The following is a 27,207-nucleotide window of genomic DNA, read 5'->3' on the forward strand; positions in this document are numbered from 1 at the left end:
AACGTTGTCCTTCAGTCCTGAGCATCCAATAGTTGCTTGAGAATATACTGTATTTCCATGAATAATAAATTTGTATTGTATTGATGTATATATTCTATGCAAGACAAAATTGCCAGGTATTTTCAGAAATATTACTTTAGAGAAGAATCAGCTACTTTCCAGCAAGGATTTGTCTCTATACCTCAATTTATTTTTGAGTTGGACTGGTGATGGGGCAACTTTGTGTAAAATTGGATTTAGTGCAACATGTAAAGTCAGGAAGACCTTGAATTCAGATCCAGCCTCTTATACTATCTGTGTAAACTCTTTCTATCTCAGTTTCCTCACCTGCAGAATGGGGATATTGATAGCATCTCCCTCCCACAGTTGTGAGGATAAAGAAATGATTCTTATAAAATATTTTGCAAACTTTAAAGCTACAATAATAATAATTGTTATTATTATTTCCCTGATATAGACTAGAGAGTGTCTACCAATGCAGGTTCAGGAACTGTCTTAATATAGGTTGAGGAACCCCAAGGTGCAGTATGACAAATCTAGGAGCACGAGAGGACAGTGTATATGCAGTGAGAAATTAAAGCAGGTCAGCCTTGTTAAGTTGAAATACTTGTAATAAAGAAGGACAATCAGAAAGGATGGAAACAAGTCAGGGTCAGTAGGGCCTGGTGGAAGGCAGCACTGAAACCAGTAAAATGTAGTGGATTTTTATCAGGTTCTTATTTGGATGGAGCAGAATTGAGCAGGTGTTGAAGGGAGAGATGAAATCAGACTTGGGGATGGGGACTGATTCATTGAGGGTGAGGAGGAGGAAAATAAGAGGGGAATTGGGGAAGATGGCCAGGCAGCAAGTTGATCATCAAATTCCCCTCTTGCAGGAAAAAAGGGGGCTTTTGATATTATCACTGGTGTTATTTTGATAGGGGATTGGCAATTTCTGGGGCTGCTTCTGGTGGTGTGGGAAAACCACAGAGGTCCTTTTAAGAAATTCCTACAATTCAGTCTCACACAGTTGTCAGGGCACTCTGAGAGGTTAGAGGCATGCTAAGGGTCATATAGGCAGGGTGTGTCAGAGACTGGACCTATAGTGGCTTTTTGACTCTTGTCAGATCTTCACTAAACTGTATTGCCCCAATTGTATGTATGTATGTGTGTTTATTTCCCTTTCTATTATCAAAGTAGCCTATCAAGTAGGATTTTTCTTCTATTTCTATATGGCATATATTTGCTTTCACAATTTGTGCTCATACGTTTTGCATTCAAATGGACCTATGTTCTTTTCCAGATTTAGTAGGTCCTGTTCATGTAAGAAATGATGCAAACTGTCTCTTGATATAAATAAATCCTAATTTCAGCTCATAAAATAGGTATTTTTTATTTCTAATCTTAACTTGTGTACTTAATGCCCTTGATATTTTTTAACCATCTTGATGGTTCAGATCATCCCACAAGGGTAAAACTGTACTCACTAACTTAATTGAGACAGCATTAAATAAATCTTTCTGAAAATTCTCTTTGGAAAATTAGATGAAACTGTAAATCTCTAGATACTTAAACTAGGTGAATGATATGTTTATCTATTGTTTTTGTCATATTGCCCCATTTATGGGCCTAGTGTTAGTAGACTTTGTATACAAGCACTGTAAATGTTGAAGAATTAAGAAAGAATTCTAGAATTTGGGGGCTGGAGAGGATTGTAGCAATCAACCAGCATAGTTTCTTTATTTTTATTTTCAGATAAACTGAACTATAGATGTTAAGTGACTTGCTTAAGGTAATGCAGGTAATAAATGACAGTGCTGGAATGAGGACTTTTTTTTCCTAGTGTTCAAAGCCTTTTCCATTGCCATTATAATGGTATGATTTTTAGAATCTGAGATGTTGATGTGGTTTTTTTTTTAGTGTTGCTGCTTTGCTTAACTTGAGAATCGATTGAGTTAGTGATTTCAAAGAAGATTCAATGAAATCTGGGGAAGAGAAACTTTTCAAAGAAACTTGTTAATTCAAGATGATCTTATTTCAGACCATTAGATTTGAGGTGCTTGGTAGTGCTTACTAATCTTCCAAACAAGTTAATTGTAATATTGATTTCAGTTCTACTTTTGATATGGTGAAAGCGTTCACTTTCCACCTTCCTCATTCTATCCTCACTGAAACCATCCCATCCTAATTTGCTAACCACAGACACATTACAGGCAGTGTTGTGGAAGAAGATAATATCTCTCCTTCCCTTCTTTAGACTGCGAAGGCAAAAGAGCCTGGTGCTGGCCCAGGCTGGGGCTGTCCACCATCTGTGGAAGGAATTCACAATCCCAGACAAAAGAAATTGGCAAAGTCTTCTCTCTGTCTGTTCTCCAGATCCTCAAGATAGCCATAAAACACCTGGACAAAATCAGCAGGTGATGGCAAGGGAAAGAGAATGATCAGTCACAGGCCTTGTTGAATCCTTTGAACATTACTTATAGCCTGGACATTGCTGTCACCAGGCACAGTTTGATCTTGGGTGAGTTTTCTGGAAGAACTTTATTCTCTGGCTTTGTGACAACAAGGAGAACCAGATAATGCTGAAAAGAGACAAGGGAAGAAGAAAGCAGTGGTTTTCCCCCATTAAATGTGTTATAATTCTAGGTTCTGTTATCTCTGTTTGTGTAACAGAATTATAAAAAAAAAAAGAATCACATCAATATTGTTTAGATCAAAGCTGTAGGTCACCTGAGTGACTAGCTTTATAAAACTAGGACTAAAAAGACTTTTGTCCTTTTCCATGAAATAATAAACTATTTTCAAAATACAGATGTTTAGCCAGTATTGGTCAAGGGAAGAACTGCCTTTTGTGTAGTCTATTAAATTTTCACAGCTTTTCTGAAATCCTTGTAATTGTATTTCACTTTTGATACACCTTTCCACTCCTTCCTCCTTTTTTTTGTCCCCAGAAGTTCATTGTGATTTCTACTGATAAGTATTAATGTAACATCACAACTCTTAGGAAATATCATCACTTTTCTTTTCCAGAGTTGTTTTGAGTATATTAATTTTGTGTAATATGGTCTTGCCTATACGTATCTCTCTGTGTTTCTGAGCTAAAGTTTAGCCAGAGATTCATAGGATCTAACAGACACTAAAGACATAATTTTGGTTGTCTAACTTTTCTTTAAAGTTATCATTTAGCAGCAGAAATACAGATTGTAGATTCTGTTTGGAAAAGAACATTCTTTTGCATGAAGTAAAAATCTGGCCGTAAAGAAACTGTTTATTTGCCAATAGAAGGGCTGAGCAAAGTCCTTCTTCCCATTAACCCTTTGACAGTGGGAGTTAGAGTTTAAAAGCATTCGTGCTTAACGTTGTGTCTAATGGGGCTGCCAGTGTCAAGGGGTTAAGTCTTTGCTATTGTCTTGTCTCTTTTCCAAAGTGGAGTCTTTACTACAGCAAAAGACTGACTTCACAATTTAGTTTCAAATCCTCCGTCTCCCTTTTCCTCTTTTTGCAAATATAACCCTTCTTCATATAAGTGGTGCCAAGCTTCATTGAATCTACCTCTGTCTTGTTAAGCACATTAATATTGTGTTCTGTCATTCATTACATGAGAATTAGTTGTCCATTACAAAGTAAGGGTTTATGTTTGTGAACTTGATCTTCCAGGGAAGTTTGCCACATAAAATTCCCTGCTTAAAACACCAGTCCTTTGGGGAGATGGTATAAATTTTACTGAAATTGTCATGTAAAATTCAGAGAAGTCAGATGGAAAGGACTGCCTCACTTCCTATGAGAAAACCCGAGGAATCATTGAGTTTCCCTAAAAACACACACACACACACACACACACACACACACACACACACACACACACCTTATGTTACCTTTTCTTCTGTATAGTATCCTTGGTGTATGTTACAGAAAGTGTTAATATCTTAGAACAGCAGTAATAATAATCCTTTCACTCAGGTTAATCGTGTGCTAATCCAGTGGTAAGTCAAAAGTATTAGATCATTTGAAATTCATTGTGTCAGCTCAGTTGAAATAACTGGTATGGTGCTATAAACATTTAGAGAAAGGGAGTCTTTGAACCCAAATCATAATGTCATATAGTTTGTTAGTGTTACATGCTCATGTTTAAGGGTTTCAGAATCTTCGACCCATGGACAAGAGCGTTTCAGTTTCTATCAGTGCATAATATATTATTCTTGCTGGAGGTTTATTTTTATTTTGTTATTTAGGGAAAGTTCCTTTTCTCTGGCACTTATAGTAACTAGATTTTTTTTTTAATATTAGAGTTTTCCCTTTGCTGTCATAGGAAACTTAAAGTGTGAGTGGATAGTTTCTTTTTTGAAGCAGTTTTTCATTTTTGTAATATCCTGCATAGTATGTGGAGTCTCTCCTTTTTCTCACTTTCTTATACACTAGGACAAAATAACTTTATGTTAGTTTTATTTGTAAGAAATTTTAGGTGGAAATTTTACTTTATGCTCTGTTCTTTTAGTAATTAGACCTGCCATTTTCTTTAGTACTCTTAAATTTTCTAATCCCTTTTCTCTGACCCCCACTCTTACTTTTTCCCATGAGAGTAAGTGTGATGTAGTAGATAGAAAGCTTGCCTTGGAGACAGGAAGACCTGAGATCAAGTCTCCCTTCTGATACTTAGTGGTCCTCTGATTCTGGGCAAATCATTTTCACCTCTGAGTACCCCAGGTGACAAAAAAAGAGAGGTGCCGACCTTTATTTTGAGAAGGAGTTTTGTTATATTAATGAACCAAGAGGTCCCATTGCCGTCTACCTGGCATCTTGCTCTTATGAATGCCCTTCAAGACAAAAGTGGATAATGGGAGCCTCCAACCAAGGTTTCAGGTCCTTTCTCTGACATGTCAGTAGTTTTGTGGCCAGGGGTAGTACCTCTCAGTGCTTCAGGTAGCTCTGGGATATATTTTATATTATATATAATATATTAAAAATATAAATATATTTACATATAACATATATTAAAGATATAATATATTTTTGCATATTTAAAATGTGTGTGTGTGTGTGTATATATATATATATATATATATATATATATATATATATATATATAAAATGCATACCTTCTTCATGAGGATGTCCCTGACCTGTACTAGTGAAGGAGTATCTTCATTATTACAACCCTGTACCAGTGACTTCATACCATGCATGACAAAACATTTTTTTCTTCTATATAACCAGTGAATTCTGAATGTGCCACTCATTGTGTGTGTGTGAGTGAGATCCTATAACACTGAAGCTGCTATTCTGGAAAATGAAAGCCATTTACCTGTTCCCTAAAATCTAGAATAAAACACATTATAGATTCACAGTCCTATGCCTTGTCCAGTTTTGCCATCATTATGATGAAAATGTTTTCAGAGGCAACATAACTTTTCTTCTGTCAGTTGACAACAAAGCCCCATTTTAAAATGTTGTTCACTGCCTTCTCCTCCTACGGCCTAGACATCCTGCTCAAGTATAAACTTTGATTGACCATGTGAAAAATTTGCAGAAGTACCTAATCCCAAGGTTTAATTAAATAAAGTGAAATTTTATGCTTTATTTATGAAACGGAATCTTGCAGTATGATATAGTAGAGAGAACCAAACTGTTCTAATTAATGCTCCCTATACACAGCATTCCATCCTTATGCTGATGATTCTCAAATCTACTTACCCAGCCCTAATCTCTCTGCTGACTTTCAGACTTACGCTTCCAACTGCCTTTTTCTGATCTTGATCTGGAACACTAGCATACATCCTAAATTGAACGTCCAAAATTCAACTCATTATCTTCCTCCTTCAACTTACCTACCCTTCTTCCTCAATTTCCTATCACTTTTGAGAGTACTACTATCCCCCCAGTCCCTGAGATGTACAACCTAGGTGTCATCCCCCAATTCCTCTCTCTCACCTTCCATATCCAATCTTTCACCAAAGCTTGTTGATTCTACCTTTGCAACTTCTTGTCTACACTCCCCTCTTCCTTCACTGCCACTACTCCAGCGTGGCCCTTGTCACCTCATCCCTATACTATTGTAATAGGTTGCTAATTGTTTTCTACAAACCTTTCCCTGCTCCAGTTTTTCATTCACTCACCTGCCAGAGTGGTCTTCCTAAAGAGCAGGTCTGACAATGTCCCTTTCCTGCTGGACAAACTCCAGTGGCTCCCTGTCATTTCTAAGATAAAATATGAAATGCTGAGCTCCTACCCCACCCATCCAATCTTCTTACATTTCATAGTCCAGTGGCACTCCCTCCTTGCTGTTCCTCATACAAGACACTTCATCTCTTAACTACTGGCATTTTCTCTGACTGTCCCTCATGGTTGGAATTCTCTCCCTCCTCATCTTCTACTAGAAGCCTTCCCTTCTTAAGTCCCTTTATTCTAATGCTTTCCCTCTGTTGATTATCTACAATTTTTCCAGTAAATATCTTGTTTATACATAGTTGTTTGCATTTTGTCTCCCCCTTTAGTCTATGAGCTCCTAGAGAACTAGGGCTATCTTTTGTTTTGTATCTTTAGCACCTTTGGACAGTGCACCTAGTAGGTATTGAAATATTTATTGACTGACTGACTTCCTTGGCCTTTGTACTAAGAAATTTTCCCCATACCCGAAATGCTGTTTTTACTTACCTCTTCCTCCTTGATTCTCTGGACCTTTCCAAGGCTCAGCTCATCAAGAGACTCTCCCGCCATCCCCACCCTACCCCCATTTCCTTAGTGATTTATACTCCTCAATCTCTGGTATTTTGTTTTTTTAAAAATCTGCGTATTTTTCATTTCCCCCCAATTTGTGTAAGTTACTTGAGGGCAGAAGCTTCATTTTTATCCAAGTATTTCTACTGGCTAGCACAGTACCTTAACTCTAGGAGGCACCTAAATGCATAGAGAATTGTTGAGTATAATTGAATGCCGATTTTAGAATTCATTGGTCTGGCTTGAGTTTAGACTATTTTATGCATACTAACTATGCAATCGGGGCCAAGTAATTTTAGCTTTCTGAGTTTAATTTCCTCCTCTGTAAAATGAAGACAATACCTGTAAGGATCAAGTGAGATAATGTGTGTCAAACACTTTGTAAATTATAAAGTGCTGTATTGTGAATATCATCCCATCCCCCTTTTTGGTTGCACTCCATGTACATGAAGAGCACTTGAAAAGCATGTCAAATGTACAGTGCTTAAAGCTGAATCTTTCCTTCTAGTGATTCTTTTTAGGGAATAAACTAGATTAGTGAAAAGGGCTCCTTTAGAAGTCAAAGGGAATGCACTAACATTTTCTCTCTGCTGCTACAAAATGTTATGGACTTTGGTCATAAAACAGCCTTGAACTGAATTTCGCCTCTTGCAAAAAAAAAAAAATAGAGTGAAAAGATGCTGATCAGCCAAAGTGGTAGTTTGTCCCAGATCATGAAGGGAGACCAGATAATCTCCCTTAAATCATGTAGACACTTGTTATCGACTGGCACTTGGTGGTGGAGGTACTAAGCAGACTTTTTCTGTGCATCCCTCTCATCTGTTGGATCTAGCTTGGTGGTGGTAGTTGTGGACAGCAGTTCTCACCTATAACACTAATCAAAGGAATTCTGAAAGATGGAAGTAGTTAAGGTTTGTTATTCAGATTCCTGCAGTGCTGTTAACAGAAATACCAAGGGACCAGAAATAGCACTAAAATTCCAGAAGATTTATTTGGCAAGTCTCAGTAACTGATTTAGAGCTTGGAAGGGATTTTAGAGATCATCAGGCCTACCTCCTTATTTTGTAGATAAGGAAACTGAAGTCCATGAGTGTTAAATGCCTTGCCTAGGTTTACCCAGGTGGCAAGTAACAGTGGAGATTTCAACCTGGCTCCTCTGACTCAAAGTCCAGAACTTTTTCCTGTATATTCTGGTGGTACAAGAGAAATTATTTTCCATGTTGGTGATTGCTTCGGACTACCTCCCTTATTGGTCCTAAATGTAACCAAGACACCAATTCCTTGATCCTCAGGTCTTTAGGAAGTTTTCACATTAAAAAAAGTTCTATGTATTAAGCACCTTCTGTATACAGAGGATATACACAGTGTAGATAAGATATGGAAATTTCCCCTATGGAGCTTACAATGTAGGAAAAAACAACTGCATATATCACCTCTTGGTCCAGAGATCCCTAAGACTCTGGTCTTACCTAGATCAACTATAGTTCTGGGGACTACACTTACACTTAGGGCAGCTAAGTGGAGCAGTGAAGGGAGTACTGGGCCAGGAGTCAGAAGATTTCCTGAATTCTGTGCTTACTAGCTGTGTGACCCAGGCAAGTCACTTAATCCTGTTTGCCAACCATACCAACATCTTTGTCAAACAAACAAACAAACAAACAAATGAAAGGAAAACCAAACTCCAAATGGGATCACAAAGAGTTGGCCATGACTGAATAACACAAAGTCCTGGGAACTTGCCCTAGAAGATCATTTTCACTCTTTAGCTTATTACCCTCCTTTTGTAAAACTAGGAAAATTAAGTATACTCAAAATGAAGGTCATGTCTAGGTTTTTCCACCTGAGGGTGGAATATAATGGTAAAGAAATTTGAAGATCCCTTTGTATTGGAAAGCTGAGAGGTACTTAGCACCTACTTTCAAATTAAGCCTCTGTTAAAAAAAAAACAGAAGGTCTGATCCCCTGTTGCTGATGTAAGAGGAAGGGGCTGAACAGGGAGGAACTATACCATATTTAAGCAAGAGCACAAGCTGGACAGTCAGAACATCTTTGGACAAGCATCTGGAGTCAGAGCAGCTGCTGCAGGAGAGAGAGAGAATTTCTCTTAGTGAGCATCTTAAGGCTGGGCTGCCGTTGCTGGACTGGAACTTCTGTGGAGAAATGATTTTGATTTTGAGAATGGGAGAAAATGTTTTAATTTTGAGAATGGGAGAAAGTAATTTTGATTTTGAGAACGGGAGAAAGTGTTTTTGATTTTGAGGATGGAGCTGCTGAAGACTTCTGAGGGCCGGCTGGAGCTGCCAGAGGAAGCATGTCTGTGGTGTTGGTACTTTGTCTGTCTGTGGCTCTGTTAAGTTTTCTCTTCCCAGGAACAGAGACTGTGAAGGATTTGAGATGGACTGGACACTGTGAGCTTCATTGTGGAGAGGGAACTGCACGGAGAGTTGGACAAGGAGCTGGGAGCTGTCTGCCTTTGAACCCAGGTGACAGTTTGGTGGATTCAGGTAGGAGCTACCTGCCTCGAGTCAAGATGAGAAAACCTCTCCATGGATACTGAGTAGTGACTTATAAAATTGTAACTTGTGACTTAGGGGTTAATGGCCTGTGTATTTTCCACTACCCCTTAAGAGAGCCAGTTAAGGATTAAGGAGCCTCTCCTCCTTAAGACTGATTGAATTAAAGATGATTGAATGATTGAGTTACTAAATGATTGTACTTTGTTGAAAACTGTGTGACCACTTTGGTGAAAACTATGTGGCCATTTTAGTGATAAGTTGTTGAATTGTGACATGGTGAATGCTGTACCTTGATTTTCTGTGAATGTTTTGCTCTGATTTGTTATTGAATAAATAGAGAGTTTACTGTACTCTGTAATCAGAACCTTGAAAAGCTGTTCACAGCAGCCGTCCTCTGGAAAGCTGCTTGTGCTTGGCTTTAAAGGGTAATAGGTTTCCCACCATTATGCACACACTAAAGATAAATTCTAAACTTACTCCAAGAAAATCACCTTATATATTCATCATAGAGCTGGAAAAAGAAGTTAGAGAACATGGAATGCAGCCTTCTCTCTTTTTAGAGATATGAAAACCCCTATAGGGAAGTGAAATGACATGCCCATGGTCATGCATACAATATCAGAGGTCAGATTTGAATCCAAGTTTCCCCATTCCAGATTTGTCAATCTTTCCACTATACCACACTGCCTTCTATAATTAGCATTATTTATTTGGACATGGGTTACAGGTAGGTGTAGTTATCAAGGAGAGATCTTCAAACCTAGAAAGAACCCTTTGTCTGTCATTCACTTCAAAGGTATTCAAGACCCCAATAAGAACTCACATTTCTAAAGCATTTTCATATTTACCTAGTTCTTTCTTCTCAGCGACCATTTGAGGTAGGTTGTAATTCTGTAGAGGGGAAATGACTTAAAGTCACATACAATGGCAATACTTATATTTGAACTCATGTAGTCTGACTCCAAATCCTGTGTTCTTCCTACCATACTTCTTACTGTCTTTGGAGATTGTTAGGATTTTCCCAGTGCCACAGGGTTAGTATCAGAGCTGGAAATTTGAGTATCTTTTCCTATGACTGCTTACTTGAAGATACCAGTTATGTTTTGGTATTGTGTCTCATACTTCTTATAGTGCATCCCAGAAAAAAGAACTCTTGTTTTGGTTTAAATCTTAATGAGAGTACACTATTTTTAATATGTCTGCTCTTTTTATTTCTTTCATTTTCTGAAACCTAGTTTGAATTTTATCCTGTATTTCTACTCCATAATTTATAAGCAGTATTCAATTCAGGAAAGGAAAGAATGTCAATTTTCATTTTCCCCTACCCCAAAAGTTATACTGACTAATAATATGTACTTCACTTACCGTGTAAGACTCACATTTTGCTTTTTTTTTGGAGGCAGGAATGCTGGGCAATGGGTTTAAATGACTTGCCCAAGGTCACACGGCTAGTAAGTGTTAACTGTCTGAGATCAGATTTGAACTCAGGTTCTTCTGACTCCAGGGCCACCTAGCCTCCCCCATGTAAGACTTTTTAATCTTTGAAATTCTTTCCTTCTTAAGCTACCTTACTTCCTTTCAAACTACCTTCTATTAATTACTTTGTGTTTATTCTCTTTATATTGATTCTGTACATATATACACATGTGTATGCTAGATAATACAAATATCAATAGGACAATCCCTAGTCACAAGAAGCTTATGTTCTTTCAAGGAGAAATAAAGGCATACTTATGCACACATACAAAAAGAACTGGGGAGAATTCTTTGTTTAATACATTAATATTTACATCTGGAGAAAAAAGTGTATTGTGCTATGCTGTAATCATAAGAAAATTCTAGATCTAGCCTGAATGATCTTTTAAAATAACATAATCAGAACACTATGCCTAGGTTTCCAAATTAACTTTAATAGTATGGGTCATGCTGGCATCTTAGAAGATTGGAGTGATCATGAAATTTCAGGGTTGTTAAATCTGTAATACCCATTTGCTTTTATGTTTAGCCATACCCATTCTCTCTTTAACATGTTCAATAATATTTGGTATTATAAAAATGATACTGTTGACCTATCATCAGTTGGGTATGTGCTCTAAATTAGTTTTCGAAATGTGATGATGGTCTTCTACATATCCGCTGACATTCTTTCATCTGTAGTTTCCCTTGGAGCAAACAGTGGATATTCTGATGAGCCATAGGTAAGTTGAAGGGGTAGTTTCAGAAAAGGTTTTCTGTGAAGCAAACTAACCCATATGGAAATTGATTCCTTCCCTCTTCAACCTCCCCCAACTTTGGTGTACTTGTAATGAATTTTCCCCAGGTAAACTAAGGTCTAGAACTTTTATTTTTAAAATATGATTTAGAATTTCCAACTTCACTTGTCTTTTTAAATAATACTTATTTTCTTGTGTTTTTAAAATAAAAAACTCTCATTAATTTATTTGTTTAATTTATTTATTTAAAAAGGCATCCATAAAGATGCAATTGATTCCATTGAATTGACCATTCCTTTAGAAAGAAAAGCAGTCTTTCACCTTTATTATGTGTTTATCAACCTACAGACAAATAATGTAACAATGAAAATTCCATAATATGACAAATTTTCCAAATTCCAGATAATGGCATACTTATTTTCATAAGAATTCAGTATCTATATTCAACATTTCTATCAGCATTCACAATCTACAACAAATAACATACCAATGAACTTTCTATTGGTTTGACTATTAGTAGTTTTACTTAGCCCTTCTAGATCTAAATCCTGTGATTCCCAAATCCACACAAAACTTTTTTTTTCATTTTTTAAAGCAATTGGGGTTAAGTAACTTGCTCAAGGTTACATGGCCAGTTATTTCTGGGTGTGGTGCTAAATATCTGAGCCTGGATTCAATCCCAGGTCATGTGGACTCTGGGGCCTGTGCTCTTACGCACACAAAACTTTTTTTGAATGACCTCCTATACATAAATTATTTCCTAGAGTAAAGTGTACCATCATAGGTCAACAAAATTTGTATAACCTCTAGAAAGGTGTTCATCTGGAATCTGTCTTGTTCTTGTTTGTTTTTTACTACAGAGACACAGAGAGAGACTGGGAGAGTGAAATAGTAGATTAGAGAGATAACAGGGTTTGATCCTTATCTAAACTACTACTTTCACTGGCAAGTTGGGCCCACAGAAGTAATACCTCTTTTTCTCAGGGTTCTAGGGATATCCCTGAGCGTCTTTAGTGTTCTTTTCTAATGCTATTGGCTTGAACTCCTATGCCAGTGTATTTGCCCCAATATCAGGTGTTATGTTCCTAATATCATTTAAACAATATCAATTAGCTTTTACAATGAGATATTCATTGGTATGATATAGCAAGGTCAGAAGTTAACTCTCTTCTTTCTACCAAATGTGGAATATAGTCTTAATTATCCTACCTCTGTCCTGGAGAGAATGGGATCAATCTTAAAGCAGTTACTACATAACATTCACCTCATGTAGCTCATTTACAAATACAGTATACACAAAGATCAGAGTTGTTCCCTTGCTTGATCTTGGCTGTGGTATCACTCCTTTGCCTTTGAAATTGTTATTACACATCAGGCTTGACTCTCCTCAAACTCCAGCATGGTTTCCTGCCCCTAGATCTCTGTTGAATCTCCTGACCTTTCCGATCTCACAAGGTTACAGTTTAGCCCATTCCATCTCCAATATCTCTTCCTCTAAGGCAAGAAAGAATAGATACAGCAAGAACAGAAGTGAAAACAGGGTCATGGCTCCTTTCCACCTGGATGCTTATACTCTCCTGACCACAGCCAGGGAAGAAAAGTTTGTTTTAGTTAATACCTTTTTAATGCATTCTCCCACCTCTCTCACCCCCTACCCCTTTTGCTATTGCTATCATTTGGATTTTGTGTGCTTCTTAGGTTTTATTTAGCACACCCAATTCTGGCTCAGTAGCTAATCAAAAGTCCTTTTCTTTACCACTTAGCTAGTGGTGACACTCAGAATTCTGCTTCTGCTCTGAAGTGGTAAACAGGGGCTCTTGATTCTTCATCAACACACATGCACACATTGTTACTGTTATTTGAGTTTTGGGTGCTTGTTTTATTAGGGACCGTAATATATGAAATAAGGAATCAGAATTTCCTTCATTAAGATTTTTCTGAAGATGATATATTCCCTAAAACAGGCTTCTGATAACTTCTGCTGGTTCTGAATAGCCTAGAATACCCTTTTTATAAGATCTTGTTAAGAGATTCCAGAGGTAATCTAGTTCCCATCTCTATGAGCAGGAATCTCCATTCTCCTTTGACCCCCTCTCCCCCCCCCCACAATGTGCACAGCATCATTGGCAAATAGGTCTTTAAAACCTTTCATTAAAAAACTCTTATTTTTTTACCCTTGAACAGTCTAATTGTTATGTGGTTGGGGTGGGGGATGGGAAAAGAGATATTTTTGATGTTTGAGAACACTTTAGAATATCATACTGGAATGGAAAGCCCATTTTCTACCTGTATCTTCTCTGGAAATTATAAGTGTCTGCTGCTTTGGTTTCCAAAAATACCAAAGCTGACTTCTTTGGTATTTCAAGAATGTGGTTGAACTGGGAATTAAATGTTCAGAACTGAGTGAGTTCAAGCTACTATAAGATTTCAAACTTGGGGATGACAGTGACAGTGGTTTTCGGGTACTTTGTCTTTTGGAAGATAGATTGTACTTGTTCTGCTGGAGTTTAGAAGGTTGAACTAGGAGGTTTCAAGTGATAGAGAGAGACAGATTGCACTTTAACATAAGGAAAAATGTCTTATTAGGCTATTCAGAAGTAGAATGGTGGGGTCAGAGCCAAAATGTCAGAGTTAAAGAAATAGAATGGGGTACTTTTATTTACTTGTGAACTACCCATCACTGTAGGGCTTCAAGTGATGGCTTAGAGTTGTTACAGAGACGATTCCTTTTTAGATATTGGTTAGACCAGATGACCTCCAAGGCCCTTCCTAACCTTCCTCCCACAAGGAGGAATTTATTGTTTCTTACTCTTTCCCATTTGAAAAGTGGTAGTTTCTGAGCTCCAAGATTGAAGGGAGTTACCAGGGAACACTTAATATCTTTCTCCTCTTTCTACCAACATCTCAGGCTGTCATGGAAAACAAAGCAAGTTCTGAATAGTTTATGGCAAAGAGAGATACACTTTTATTGCTTCCTTTTTTCATAATATATTTACCTTGTCCCACTCCTTTCCTCTTAACTTGTCTTCAGAAGTAATAGTCATACACACACATATGTTGTGCCAGCAAAACTTCTGAGAGACATACATGTCACAACTTCTCTTCTGTCCCAGAAAAGATCATTTCTATATAACAGGCACAAAGTTACCTGCAGGAACCATCTTTTGCCTCTTTTGGTATCCCCAGTACTTAGCATGTGCCTAGCACATAATAGATGATGAATACATGATTTTATTTTTGTGAGTGTATTTTGATATCTTTTTGGAATGAATTTACATTTTTAGATGGATTGAAATATCTTGAATTCTGAATAAGGAAAATGGTTCTTTAGAATTCAAACTTCTTGCAGCCAGTACCTGTTTGTTTTTGTCTTTTAACCTCCACCTGTGCACAGTGCTTTGTACATAACAGACACTGAACAAATAAATGTTTTTGAATTTAATTGGAAAGGAACAGTTTTAAGGCATGCAGTCTTGCTTAAGAATTGGCGAGGGGATTTCTATGAAGCCTCCCATTTGAGCAGGTTTTAACTTTTGATCCTACATGTTCAGCACATTTTTTTTTTCCTAGGGACTAGAGGGAATTTAATTTTCAAATTCTTGTTCTTGAAGTATTAAATTGAGGAAGAGGGGGGAAAAAGGTGCTAGTGGGGGTAATGTGTGACTGTTTAATGTGTATAGTATTTTATCATGAGGCAGATACTTAATCTCAGGAAACAGACTAATGAATATGAACACTTTGAAAATTAGTTGCCTATTCCATTAATTGTTTATTTGTAAATGAAAGGGGCTAGTCAGCCCAGACTGTTGCTTAGTTTCTGAAAATCACTATACTAAACTATATCCAGATGTGGAAAGAAGGAACTCCATCCACATTTTATTACCTATAATACTTTGTAGCACATTCACAATTCACAATCCATGTTTAGATGTTTTTATTTTGTGTTTTGCCCCCTGTTTTCTGGCACTTCATTTTACTTAGTGTTAGTTTTCCCTCTCTCTTCCTACAAATTAAATATCAAAATAATATAAAAGAAAGATTTGGCATTATCTTCTCCTGACATTCTAGCAGACTAGTCAAAGAAAAAGTAACTTACCTTCAGTAGGGAAAGATCATAATTTACGTTACTAAAAATGTCATTGTACCTGAGAAATTTTTATATAATTATTTTTTAATTAATTAAAACTGTATGGTTTAACTTATTTACTTTTACTAATGTTTCATGGAATTTTTAGTAAACTTATTTTGTGACTCACTCGATTGCATGTTTTTATGATGCTTTTCTTCTAAGTTGTTATGCTAGTGACCAAACTCTTAAGAACAGATTTCTTCATATATATATATATATGTCTATAGAAGAGAATCAGTGAAATCTCGAGTGTTTTTCTCTGTGTTGATGTACCTACTTAAAACTTTTCTGGATTCCACATACCTAGTTTCAGATACCTAGTTGCTTTATTAGCTAAGAAATACTTAAAACAGAAATGCTAAAATAAAAATTCCCTTGCTGGGAGGAGGTCCTAGGGAAATTAGTCTTTGATTGATGGAAAGGCAGCCAACAACAACATGGAATTTGTGTTCAGGGGAATTGTACACATGTTTGAAAATGTCTATTGTGGTGACTTTGCAGTAACTTTCCAGATTATTCAGAATACTTGAGCACTAGAAAAATTGGGCCAGTCCCACAGGAAAAACTGTTCAATAATCTTTTCCCTTCATCTGGGGGTCATAGAGGAAGCTCTGGCTAGACATTTTGGTGACTAATTTAGAATATCTGGCAGGACGATTGATAGTGCCCTTTCTTTGTGTTGTGACAAATATATTTCAACTGAAGTTTATTAACATAATCCAACACAACCACAGACATATTGTATGTATTATAGCATAGAAGTAAAAACATTTTTTTGTTGCATATCACAGTCTTTCTTTTTCTTTTCTTTTTTCTTCCCCCCCACCCTTTTTTTGAAAAGGATCTGGATAATTGCCTCGACAAATGAACTGCTGTGTTCAGTCTGTTTCCATAATTTCATAAATTGTTTTTCATGCTAAAACTAAGCAAGCTTTCACTGCCTTAATATAAAGAATCACAGTGTAATTACAGGAGCTACATTATTAAAAAGTATGACAGAAATGGCACTCTAAATGACAGCTACTTTCTCTCTGTTTCAGAGCAACAAATTAAATATATTTTCAGAGCTGATTAGTAACAGTGCTATACAAACATGCATACACACATACATATATACATATATATTCATTCTTGCAAAAATTGTGCACATTCATGAATGGTTATGTATAGGCCTGTGTGGTGATTTTTACTGCTCTCAACTCTGCATACTTGGCTCTCTGAATAGTAATGGTCTTGTAATCTGAAGTTTGGTGGAAAGAGGGGAGTGACCTGGCCTGGAAGAGGAATAATGACTAAAAATTGTAGGCTGAAATGATGGGCATAAAGTTTGCTTTCTGACAGTCCAAAGAAGTATTTTCCCAGCCTAGGAATTGAATTGGTTGATCAAATGCTTTTTATAGAATTACAGAATTTTTATTGGATGCTTTTTTTTCCTCCTTATGTAAAACAGCCCGTTTCCCATCTCTAATATAGAGATCTAGAACCATCTCAATGGCCCCACCTGACCTTTATAGTATTAATTGTAATCATTATGGGCAACCTAGTTTCTTCCATTTCACAAATCCATTTCAAAAACTTCCTTCTTCACTCCCCCAACCCTTTATTCTTACAAACTCTCTTTTCCTCATCCATAATTGTTGGGGATCTCTAATTCTTTTTTGGAAGTGTTTAGTGGAGATTTTTATTTGTGTGCTGTCCTTTTCAGGTTTCAGTGAACGCATTTATGGTGGTGCATCTGGTAGTTATGAAAACCACTAGATAAGCAAAGTGAACTCCCATATGCCACTCCAAAAGCACAATATACAATGATTCCAAAATAGTACAAAATTGTGTATTTGCTAGAGCAATATCTTCACCAAAAATTCAATTCAATAAGCATTGACTTTGTTGTTGTTGCATCATGTTTGATTCTGTGTCCCCTTTTTGAGGTTTTCTTGGGCAAAGATACTTGTATGGTTTTACCATTCCCTTCTCCAGCTCATTTTACAGATGAAGAAATTGAGACAAACAGGATTAATTGACTTGCTCAGGGTCACACAGCTAGTAATCGTCTAAGGCCAGATTTGAACTCAGGAAATCTTATTGATTCCAGGCCTGGCACTCTATCCAACTGTATTACCTAGCTGACCATCCCTTGCAAAATAGCACATCCTTCTTCAAATGCATTATTAGTACACTGTCTCTTGTACTGTAGCTTTTTTGTCATAGCTAAGTAGGGTAACAAATCCTTTGCTACCTCCTATCCACCATAGTGTATTTGCCAGACCATGTAATATCCTCACCAAAAATTCAGTTTGACAAACATGCATGTGACAGATTCTGTGCTAAGAGATAAGGAAACTTTAGTAGGTATGGTACAGACATTGCTCTCTAAAAGCCTTCAGTCTAATGGGATGAAATGCATGCACACAAATAACAGATATAAGGGGAGGGGAAAGTACACAGGAGGGCTCTGTGCCCTCTCTACATTCTGTGTATGACTGAAACCTTTGGACAAGAGATTGCCATAGTTTTGCACAAGAATAAAGGCAATGCTGATTTTTCTGTCCTTGAGAAAGAGTTTACAAAAGAAGGACATGGAAGGTATCTCTAGTACCCAGTCCTGTCTAACGGCCACGTCCCAGGCCCAGTTTGACCATAAAAGGGTGACGCATCTTTGAAATACCCTCAGATTAGGGACCTTGCCCTGATTCCTACCCCTGTTGATTAGAGGGTTGGGAAGGGGATGTTCAGAAATATCCTCAGGATTAAGGAATCAGGTTATGAATGTGGACCCTCTGATTCCAATTCCAGTGTTCTTGTCACTAGAGCATATTACATTCTTGGCAAAGGTCACATTCCTGGAGAAATATATAGTTATGTATAGGGGAAGAAGCAAAAATCTGCTTGTGAAGGCAATTTTAAGTGCCCAGATATAGGAATTAAATAGTCACCTCAGATATCAAGGACAAGGGAAAACATCGTAACTGATGAAGCATTTGTGTAATATGTGTGAGTATTTTCAGTTCAAGTGTTTCAATACTTGCTCTTAAAACTAAATTTTTCCCCCAGACTAGGACAGTAGGGTATATCAGAGAGTAAAAAAGTGTGTGTGTGTGTGTGTGTGTGTGTGTGTATGTGTGTAGATGGTGTAACTTACCCATCTACTCAGAGTATAATTTCACTTAACCCCCAATATTAAATGCAAATATTGTTTAGATACTTTTCTGCTGAGAATTGGAACTTCCAAAATGATTATTGATCAATAATATGTAGAGTGACTGTCAAATAGGGAAAGAGGGGTGTGGAGTAGGAAGACCCATGAACTTGGAGTCAATGTGCAACATGGTGTTTCAAACCTTGGCTTTGATATTTAAGAGTTGAGTGATTGTGGATAAATTAGTAGGCTCTCTGATACTTAGATACTCAGATACATAATGTAGGTTGTGAGGAAAAGGCACTTTGCAAATGTTAAAGTGATACAGATAAATACGTTGTTTTTTATACTCCTACAATTTATGCTGGGCTAGATTACCTCAGAGACATTATCCTGCTTTGTTTTCTGGTATCCAATGCCAGCCAGATTTGTTCCCTGTAAGTAAAACCACATCGCATCGATGCATTTCTTCTACCTTTAAAAGCATTTATTTTATAATTCTTTTCCCTTAAAATTAATTTTCTCCTTCAGATTTACTTCTTTCCATGTTTGTCTTGCATTTTCCGTTGCTGTATTCATATTTATCAATGTCACTCATATTATAGTTATGGTAATACCATACAGGAATATTCTACCATAATATTCATGTAGAAAAATCTGAGCTTACTGAACCTTTCCTTACTTCTCTCCATGCTTTAGTACTTTTCTTCATTCAATTATCAAAGTATTTATTGTAAAATTTCTTAGAAGTTATCACTTTCAAGCATTTAACTGGTGTATGTAAGAAAACCCTTTCCTTTAGGAGTTTACAGTCTAAGCAAAAGTGTCTATTAAGTGATTTCTCAAACAATTTTTTGCTCTTTTGAGAAAGTTTGAATCCCCTCTTTTACATTTCTACAAGGTAAATGTCAAAAAGATGTTTATTAAATTTCCATTAACCACGTACTTAAACACTGTCAATGCTGATTAAATAATGCTACTGCAGCTTCAGTATGAATAGATTCCCACACTACTCTATGATGACTTTTTTCCTGAAATCCCCACTTTGGACACTTTTGATTCCAGTGTTATAGGTGATAAAACTTTTAAACAACAGTCAGTCCAAAAGTATATTCTTGATAAACCAGAACAATCAAGCAAGTGTTGTTTCTATTGTCACTTGAGATGTCAAAAGATTACTTTATGATGTCCTTGTGCTGATTGACCCGCATATCGCAGAACCTGGAGTGATGGACTTTAGTTACAAAGAAACAATTATAGACTTGATGTCAAGAATTTTGTAACAATTAGAACTATATAAAAGTGGAATACCATATTTTTGAATTTTCCCCTACCCACAGCCTTGCCATCCCCCAGTGGTCTTCTTGTAAAAGCTGGATATGACTACCTATTGGGTATGCAATGTAATGTTTCTAGGAGATGACTTGGATTATAGGGTCACTGTTTTCCCTTTGAGCTCTGAGATTCTATATTCTGCACCCTCCCTGTAGTAATTATAGTAACATATAGACATCTATAAATTAAAGCCATAATAATGCAGATATGATATGAAATGCTCAACTCTGCCAGTTGTATTAATAAATATAAATTTATACTTAAAGGAGTTAATCTTTGAATTAGGACATTTTGATTTGATACAAAATCTTTTTTAAATTTCTAGTGTGATAAGCATATGCTGTCTTGAAAAAAATAGCATATTCAATATGTTTTGAAGCAAGGAATGCAAGTATTAACTTTTTGGTCACAAAATTTTGTTTTCCTTATTGGCAATTATAACTGGAAGCAAAACACATAAGGTAACAACTGACTTTAAGAATGGGTGTCCATTTAGAGAACTGGTATTCTCTCTTTCCCAAGAACAAGAGTTTTGTATAGTATGATAGCTGTTTAGTTTACACAAAACAATTAATTAGAAGCAGATTGGTGCTAAAATTTACTTTCTTCTTTTAAACCAGACCTTTTTGATTCAAAATCACTTGTATTTTATAAGTACTTTTATATAATTTTTCTTGAATTAAAATCATGTCATTCAGCCTTGCCAAAATAAACTTGGCAGCTCACTATTTCCCAATTTTTTTTAAAGTGTTGGCATCTAATGAATATTAATGCAGCATTTCTTCTTTATTTTGGCATTTATAATCTATCTCTGTGTATATGTATATCATTTATATACATGCATATGTACATATAGCAACACAGAGAAAGAGAAGTATGCCTACATGAAAAAGATCTCTACTCATAATGAAATGCTTAATTAAGATTGAATTTGTTGATAAACAGTGCTTAGAGGTCTATTTTGAAGTAAGTTGATTTTCTGATTGTTAAATAGTAAAAACTGTCAGTGATTTATTCTAATTAATTCACAATTTTCAGATAAAAAGGATTGACTTGCACATGTGAGATCCAAATCAAATACAATTCAAACCTGTATTATTATTTATGTAAGAAGTCTTTAATATACACATTTTTACAAAGCTTCATTCATTTGAATCTGCTCATTTTTATTATTATTTATAAAGGATTGATCTGAGTAAGAGTAATATAAGAAAATTGATGCTAAATCTCATACACGTTATAATAATCAAGATTTTGAAGGATTTTTCTAGTTATAAAACACCAGGGCTCTATCTTTTTTTCTGTTGTCTGGTAAACTATTAAATTTCTAAGAGTTTGGTTAAGAGTTTAGTTTTTGCTAATAAGAAGAATTTAAACCTCATATGTCTTCATGCCTTTTATAGATTCAATTAAAATTAAAGAGGAGAAACACCAATAGAGTTTTTGCTGGAATGTGTGTGAAGTCCAACAGAAATAAAAATGAAGTGGTAGGGAAATATATGAAAATATTGCCTAATTTCACAAACCACCCAATATAGTTAGACCAAGGAGAGTTAGTCCTGAAAGGGCATTTGTCGTTTGGGAAGCCTTTGAAGATAAATCCAAAAAAATATACGAGTATTTTTAATGTTTCACAATTGTATTCTTCCACTGATTAGTTTAAAATATGCAGAGAAAAGTTCTGGGAAGGTTAGAAGTCAAGGAAAGAAAGCCCAGTTGCTAAATGTTTTAAAGTTATTTAGGTGTGTGCTATTAAGTAAACCTGTGTTTGATTTTTAACATTACATTTCAACAAATGGGGAAACAGTGCTATGTTCGTATTTTAATGCAACAGTACTAAATTGTGCTTTTAACAGAAGGCAAGTTTTCTTCTGTGGATAAGGTACTATGTCCTATACCAGGAGAAGAAATAAATTCAGGGCTTAGCACTAACACAACATGTGCACGTGGGTCTGATGCTGGATTAGAGCCTCCAAACCAGTCTTTGCGAGAGAGGAGTGAGAGCATTCCTGTTTTCAGAGCCTGTTCTTAGCACTTTATGTACTAAGCAGGAGGATTACTTTAGCTTTTTGCTAGACTTAGACGAATCTAACACCAGCTTGGCAATGGGACACATAACAGGGAAGTCATAAACCTCCTTCCACAGCACTGAACACTTCTTCAGAACAACATTCCATAGGAGAAAATTCCTTGTTTTTAGAAATCCCTAAAATTTAAGTGGTAGAACCATAGAATGTGCTTTATTTTCCCAGTAAAATGTCTCTCCTTATGAACTACTTAGTTCTTATGCCAACCACACATGATGAAAAATATACCACTCCAAGAAGCTGGGGTTGAAAAGTGATTTAGGAAAGGAAGGAGAAAGGGAGGCAACCAGATGAAATGAGGAATTGGAAGCTTACAAAAGCAAATCTATCTTCCTTAGCATTGTAAATGCAGAAATGTAGTGAGGTTCACCTCTGACTGTGCAGTCAGATCCTGATGTTGTCCCTTAAGGAAGTGACCAAAAGTCATTTCTACCTAATGGGATATTAGATTGCCTCTGTGAAGCAAGTTGGTGGTTGCAGCCCACTTCCTCTAAAACAAGGGCCCACATCTCTAAAACCACCATCAGAACTGACACTAATTGGCATCTCTGTCGGCAGTCTGAGCCACAAGAGAAGGGCTGAATTAGGACGGAAGCCTATTGATGGGGCAGCATATAGAGAAGCTAATTCTGTTGCAGTCTGGATTAGACATTTGCCCTCATATGTGTGCATGATTTCATATGGTTTGATTCTCTTAATCAACCCCCTGACCCTACATTTATTTTTCTTAACCTTTTTTTAGCATGACGTTTCTCCAAATCATGACTGTTTATGGCCCAATTCTTGAGCCATTATGTAACAGAAAGGCAACATACTATCATGACTTTTCAAATAAACACTTGTATACATGAAAATCAGTTTAATTGGTTTCTAATATGATGATTATCAGTAGTATTTAAAGAGAATAATATATACAGTTCATTTATTCAATTTTCTCTCCTAATAAGTCAACCTTCATTTTTTTTTTTAAAGCCAGAAGAGGGCATATTAGTCTTTTAAATCTCTTTAGGAGCTCTTTGGCCCAATTCAGTCACAATTCCTCTGAATTATACAAAGCATATGTTTGTTTGCAGGGGCAAGAGATTTGGAAGCTCTTAACTTGGTTCACTAAAGTTAGTTGTGGCAGGAGAGGTTAATATAACCAAAATGTAGATATGAATTGGTACTATTCTACTGTGAGTTTTAAATAATTGAAAATTCTGTTATGCTACATTAGTTCTATACTTTGTTTATATGTAAGACATCTATTAATATATAGGAAAGAAGTCTAAAAAATACAGTTGTAACCCTCTTGACCCTCATATATAAATACAAATAAAACCAATGGCATTCTCAAACACTTGCTCTCATCATTTTCCTAGACCACACTGGAAAATCATGAAGGGAAAAGGGAATGAGGGAAGTCACCTCAGCAATTACTTAGTCATATTAATCCAGTTTAGCTCTTCTCTTTAACCACTTAAGGGAAGGAAAAACAACAACCCAACTCTTTCAACTATCCAGCATCTGAAACTCCCTTCCTCATTTCCTGTCCATTCACCTCTATCCCTCTCCCTCCCCTCCCTGCAAAAAGCAAACGAAGAAACAAAAACCTGACGACAAAGAAACGTGTGTTGGAATCTTAAATTATAAAATCTTGACATTTAAAGGGGCCTCAGAAGTTATTTTGTCCAAAACATACATACTTTCAACACTACTGGTAATTAATAGTCATCCAGCCTCAGACAGAAAAGAGATCTCCAACAATGGGTAACTTTCAATGTCTTGAGGCAATAGATTTGTTTCAGACAGTTTTGTTAGGGAATTTTTTCTCTTGTTGAGTTGTAATTTGCCTTCCTTTAGCATTCACTTTTTATGTGTCCACTTACCAGAAATAAGTACAAGTTAAATCCCTTCTTCATATAACAGCCTTCAAATATTTGAAGACTGACATCATGTCCTTATTTTTTTCTCTGAGCCAACCTCAAATTCTTTTAGACCTTTAAACATCCTGGTAGCCCTTCTCTGAACTCCATTCCATTTGAGTCAATGTCAGATGAGATTCCTAGAACTCTGAACCAAGAGTAATTCTACTGACATACTCTGAGCAGGATAGAGTATTGTAAGATGACTCCCCTGCTCTTGATTTTATATTCCTATTAACACAGCCTGAGAGTACATTACTTTTTGACTGACATATATTCTCATATCATATTTGGTTTCATTAAAACTCAGATGTTTTTCTGTTTTTCATCATGAACCATTGTCTGTCTAGAATTGTGCAAGGATTTTTCAGGCCCAACGTTCCCAGTTCAAATCTTGCCTCTGATACTACTTGTGTGATTTTAGGTATAACACCACCGCCAGAGTCTCAGTATCCTTTTGAGTAAAATGAAGGCATCAAACTAGATGACCTCTGAAGTCTCTTACAGCTTTGCATCTGTGATCTAACTCACACATTTTGCCATTCAAACTCATGTTATTAGAATTGTCCTATTTTTTAAAAAATTTGTCAGTGCTTTTGCAGATCCTAATTCTATCATGCAGTGTATTTATGGTTTCTCCCAGTTTCATGTCACCCATATGTTTGATAAGTATGTTATCTATACCTTATTCAAATCAATGGTTTTTTAAAATTGGATAAACAGTGCCAAAAAGACCAAGCCTTTGAGGACCCATTGTATACCTTTTTACAGGCTGAAATTAAACATCGATCACTGTTGTTCAGAACTTAGTCCCTGGTTAGTCAATACAACCAAAATCTACCTGTCTGTATATTCATTTAGTCTACATTTATCTATCTTGTTTACAAAGATATCTTGAGGTACTTTGTCACATACCTTGCTGAATTCTAGATATACCATGTTTATAGCATTCCATTATCTACCAGCAGCAAAGAAAATTAAGTTTTTTGGTTCTGACTTGCTCTTTATAAATCCATGCTGGCTTGTGTTGATTATCTTTTTTCTTTCCAAGTGCTTACAAAGTGTTCCTTTTATAACATATTCTAGAATTTTATCAGGAATTAATATCAAGTTAATTGGCCTATAGTTTGAAGTATCAGCCTTCTTCCTCTTTCAAAATTTGGTACATGACCCACCTGAAGTTCTTCAACATCTCTCCTGTTTGCTCCACAAAGATCATTGACAGTGGCTAACTAAATACTTCCCAAAGTTCCTTAAGCTCCTTCTAAGCCATGTGTCTTGATCTTGGATTTCAATTCCCTGTTAATTCTTTTTTTTTCACCTTTTCTAATAGGAAAAAATAATCTCTTTTAGGGAGAAAACAAACAAGATCCAGTAGGTGGTTTTGTCTTTTGTTTCTGTTATCATTATACACACTGAATAATTGTTTTATCCCCTTTTTAAATCTTTTTTTTTTGGTCCTCATACAGCTTCAAAATAAGAATCAAAACCAGCCCTTCTTGTGCCTTTTTAGCTTGTTCAGAATTTTATGATATCCTAAAATCTAGGGTACATGCCAGATTATGCTTGGCATTTCCCTCCATGTCTATCACTATATCTCAGGTGTCCAGGTCACAGCCTCCCCAGGTTCCTATCATTTCCATCCCACCAAGCAGTTCTTCTTTAATTGTCAGAACCAGACCTAGAACAGCAGTTACTTTTTTTTGCCCCTCCCACTTCTGAAACATAAAATTATCATCAAGCTGAGTTAAGAATTTATCAACCCTCTGTTCTTGGCAGAGAAACAGCTTCAACAGATGCCTCACTAGTTGATGTCTCCTATCACAAATACATCCCTATATCCTTCCTTTCTGATGACTTTTCCTCTGTCAGGAACTTATGATCTAATTCCTCCAGCTGGCTTGGTAGCTTATAGTATACTTTCATCATAATTATCACCTTTGTTTCTCACCCAGATATATTCTCCCATCCTTAGGTATATATTTCCATATAGCAGTATCTTTCTCATGATACCTTGGTTCCCCTACCATCGGATCTGTACCCTTTGAATGAAGTATATAATTCTCCTTTTGTATTCTTTTCATGTATCATATTCCACCAGGTCTCAGTAATACTTATGAATATAATATGTACCTTATATTATCATCTCTAGCTCAGTTTGATAGTCCTCCTCCTTTATATATTGGTATAAAAACATCTTAGCCTTTGTATATCCTGTCTGTCTTCTTTGTTATTGTCTCCAAGTGAATTACTGAACACCTCTGCTGCTATTGTTCCAAAGCCATACTTATAACCCTATGCTGTTTCATCCTTGTTATCTCATTTAATCAATAAATAATCAATCATGTATTAAGGGCTTACTTATGTGTCATGTACTGTTTGCTGTGTCTAGTAATTTTTTTCCCCTCTTTAGTTTGAAACTCCCTGATCATATAGGCCCTTCCTCCATATTCTTATTAGTTATACTCTTTCACTTGTTTCATTAGAAATCCAGCTTCTGTCTATAACACTTCTTTGGGAGAATGTCTGCTTTCTGATATTATGAAATCTCTCTTGATGTCTTCCTCAGGAAACTACACTTATTCTTCATTATATGTTGTGGTTTGGTTTGGTTTTGTTACCTGAAGTTCCTTTTCACCTGAAGCAAACAAAATTGCTTACCAAGAAAATGCCCCATATTCTTCTGTTTATCAAACTATGTTCTGTAGAACCCAGGGATTTCATGGTTTTCTTTTTCCCCCAAAGGAGTTTTCCAGAGAAAAATTATAATGATGGAAAATATGCAGCAGTCTTTCGCATTGTTTTCTTTGTGAGTTGTGTATGGCATGCAGATTCAATTGCAGGGATTAGTCAAATTAATCATATGACCATGAAAGGCAAGGTGATAAGACACTTTTGGTTCTGACACTTCTTTTATTTGACCATTCAGGATGGGTTTGGGCATGGCTTGAGGTCAAGAAGAAAAAAAAAGGGAAAGGGAGAGACATGCAAGGGAAGACACTGCTGCCTATTAGTCAAGTATGGGTTTCTGAGATAGCAAGTCACAGCAGGGGGCAAGGAAGGAAAACAAGAGGTAATAAGAGATGTTGGGTGTTTCACTGGAGTTGGCTCTTCCTGAAGATGGGTCATCCTGGAATAGATCACAAAACTAGAGATTTACAGCAGGGAGGAAGCGTAATAGATATCTTTGAACT

The 27,207-nt window shown here is 36.3% G+C and overlaps 1 protein-coding gene across 10 annotated transcripts in view; it reads left to right on the top strand.

Moving 5' to 3' along the window:
* BNC2 (basonuclin zinc finger protein 2) overlaps window positions 1-27,207 on the top strand; it is a 529,053-nt gene that overhangs the window by 293,297 nt on the left and 208,549 nt on the right. For 2 of the 10 annotated variants that reach the window (XM_069090671.1, XM_069090672.1), the window contains exon 2: window positions 9,063-9,197. The exons of the other annotated variants lie outside the window; for them this stretch is intronic. The gene's annotated coding sequence lies outside the window, so the exon portion shown is untranslated. The remainder of the gene's footprint in view (window positions 1-9,062; window positions 9,198-27,207) is intronic. 10 annotated transcript variants of the gene reach the window in all.

This window comes from Petaurus breviceps, unplaced genomic scaffold (assembly GCF_028583685.1).
Source record: "Petaurus breviceps papuanus isolate PSGF00001 unplaced genomic scaffold, PetGlider_PUasm1.0 187, whole genome shotgun sequence".
In the NCBI taxonomy this organism is placed as follows: domain Eukaryota; kingdom Metazoa; phylum Chordata; class Mammalia; order Diprotodontia; family Petauridae; genus Petaurus; species Petaurus breviceps.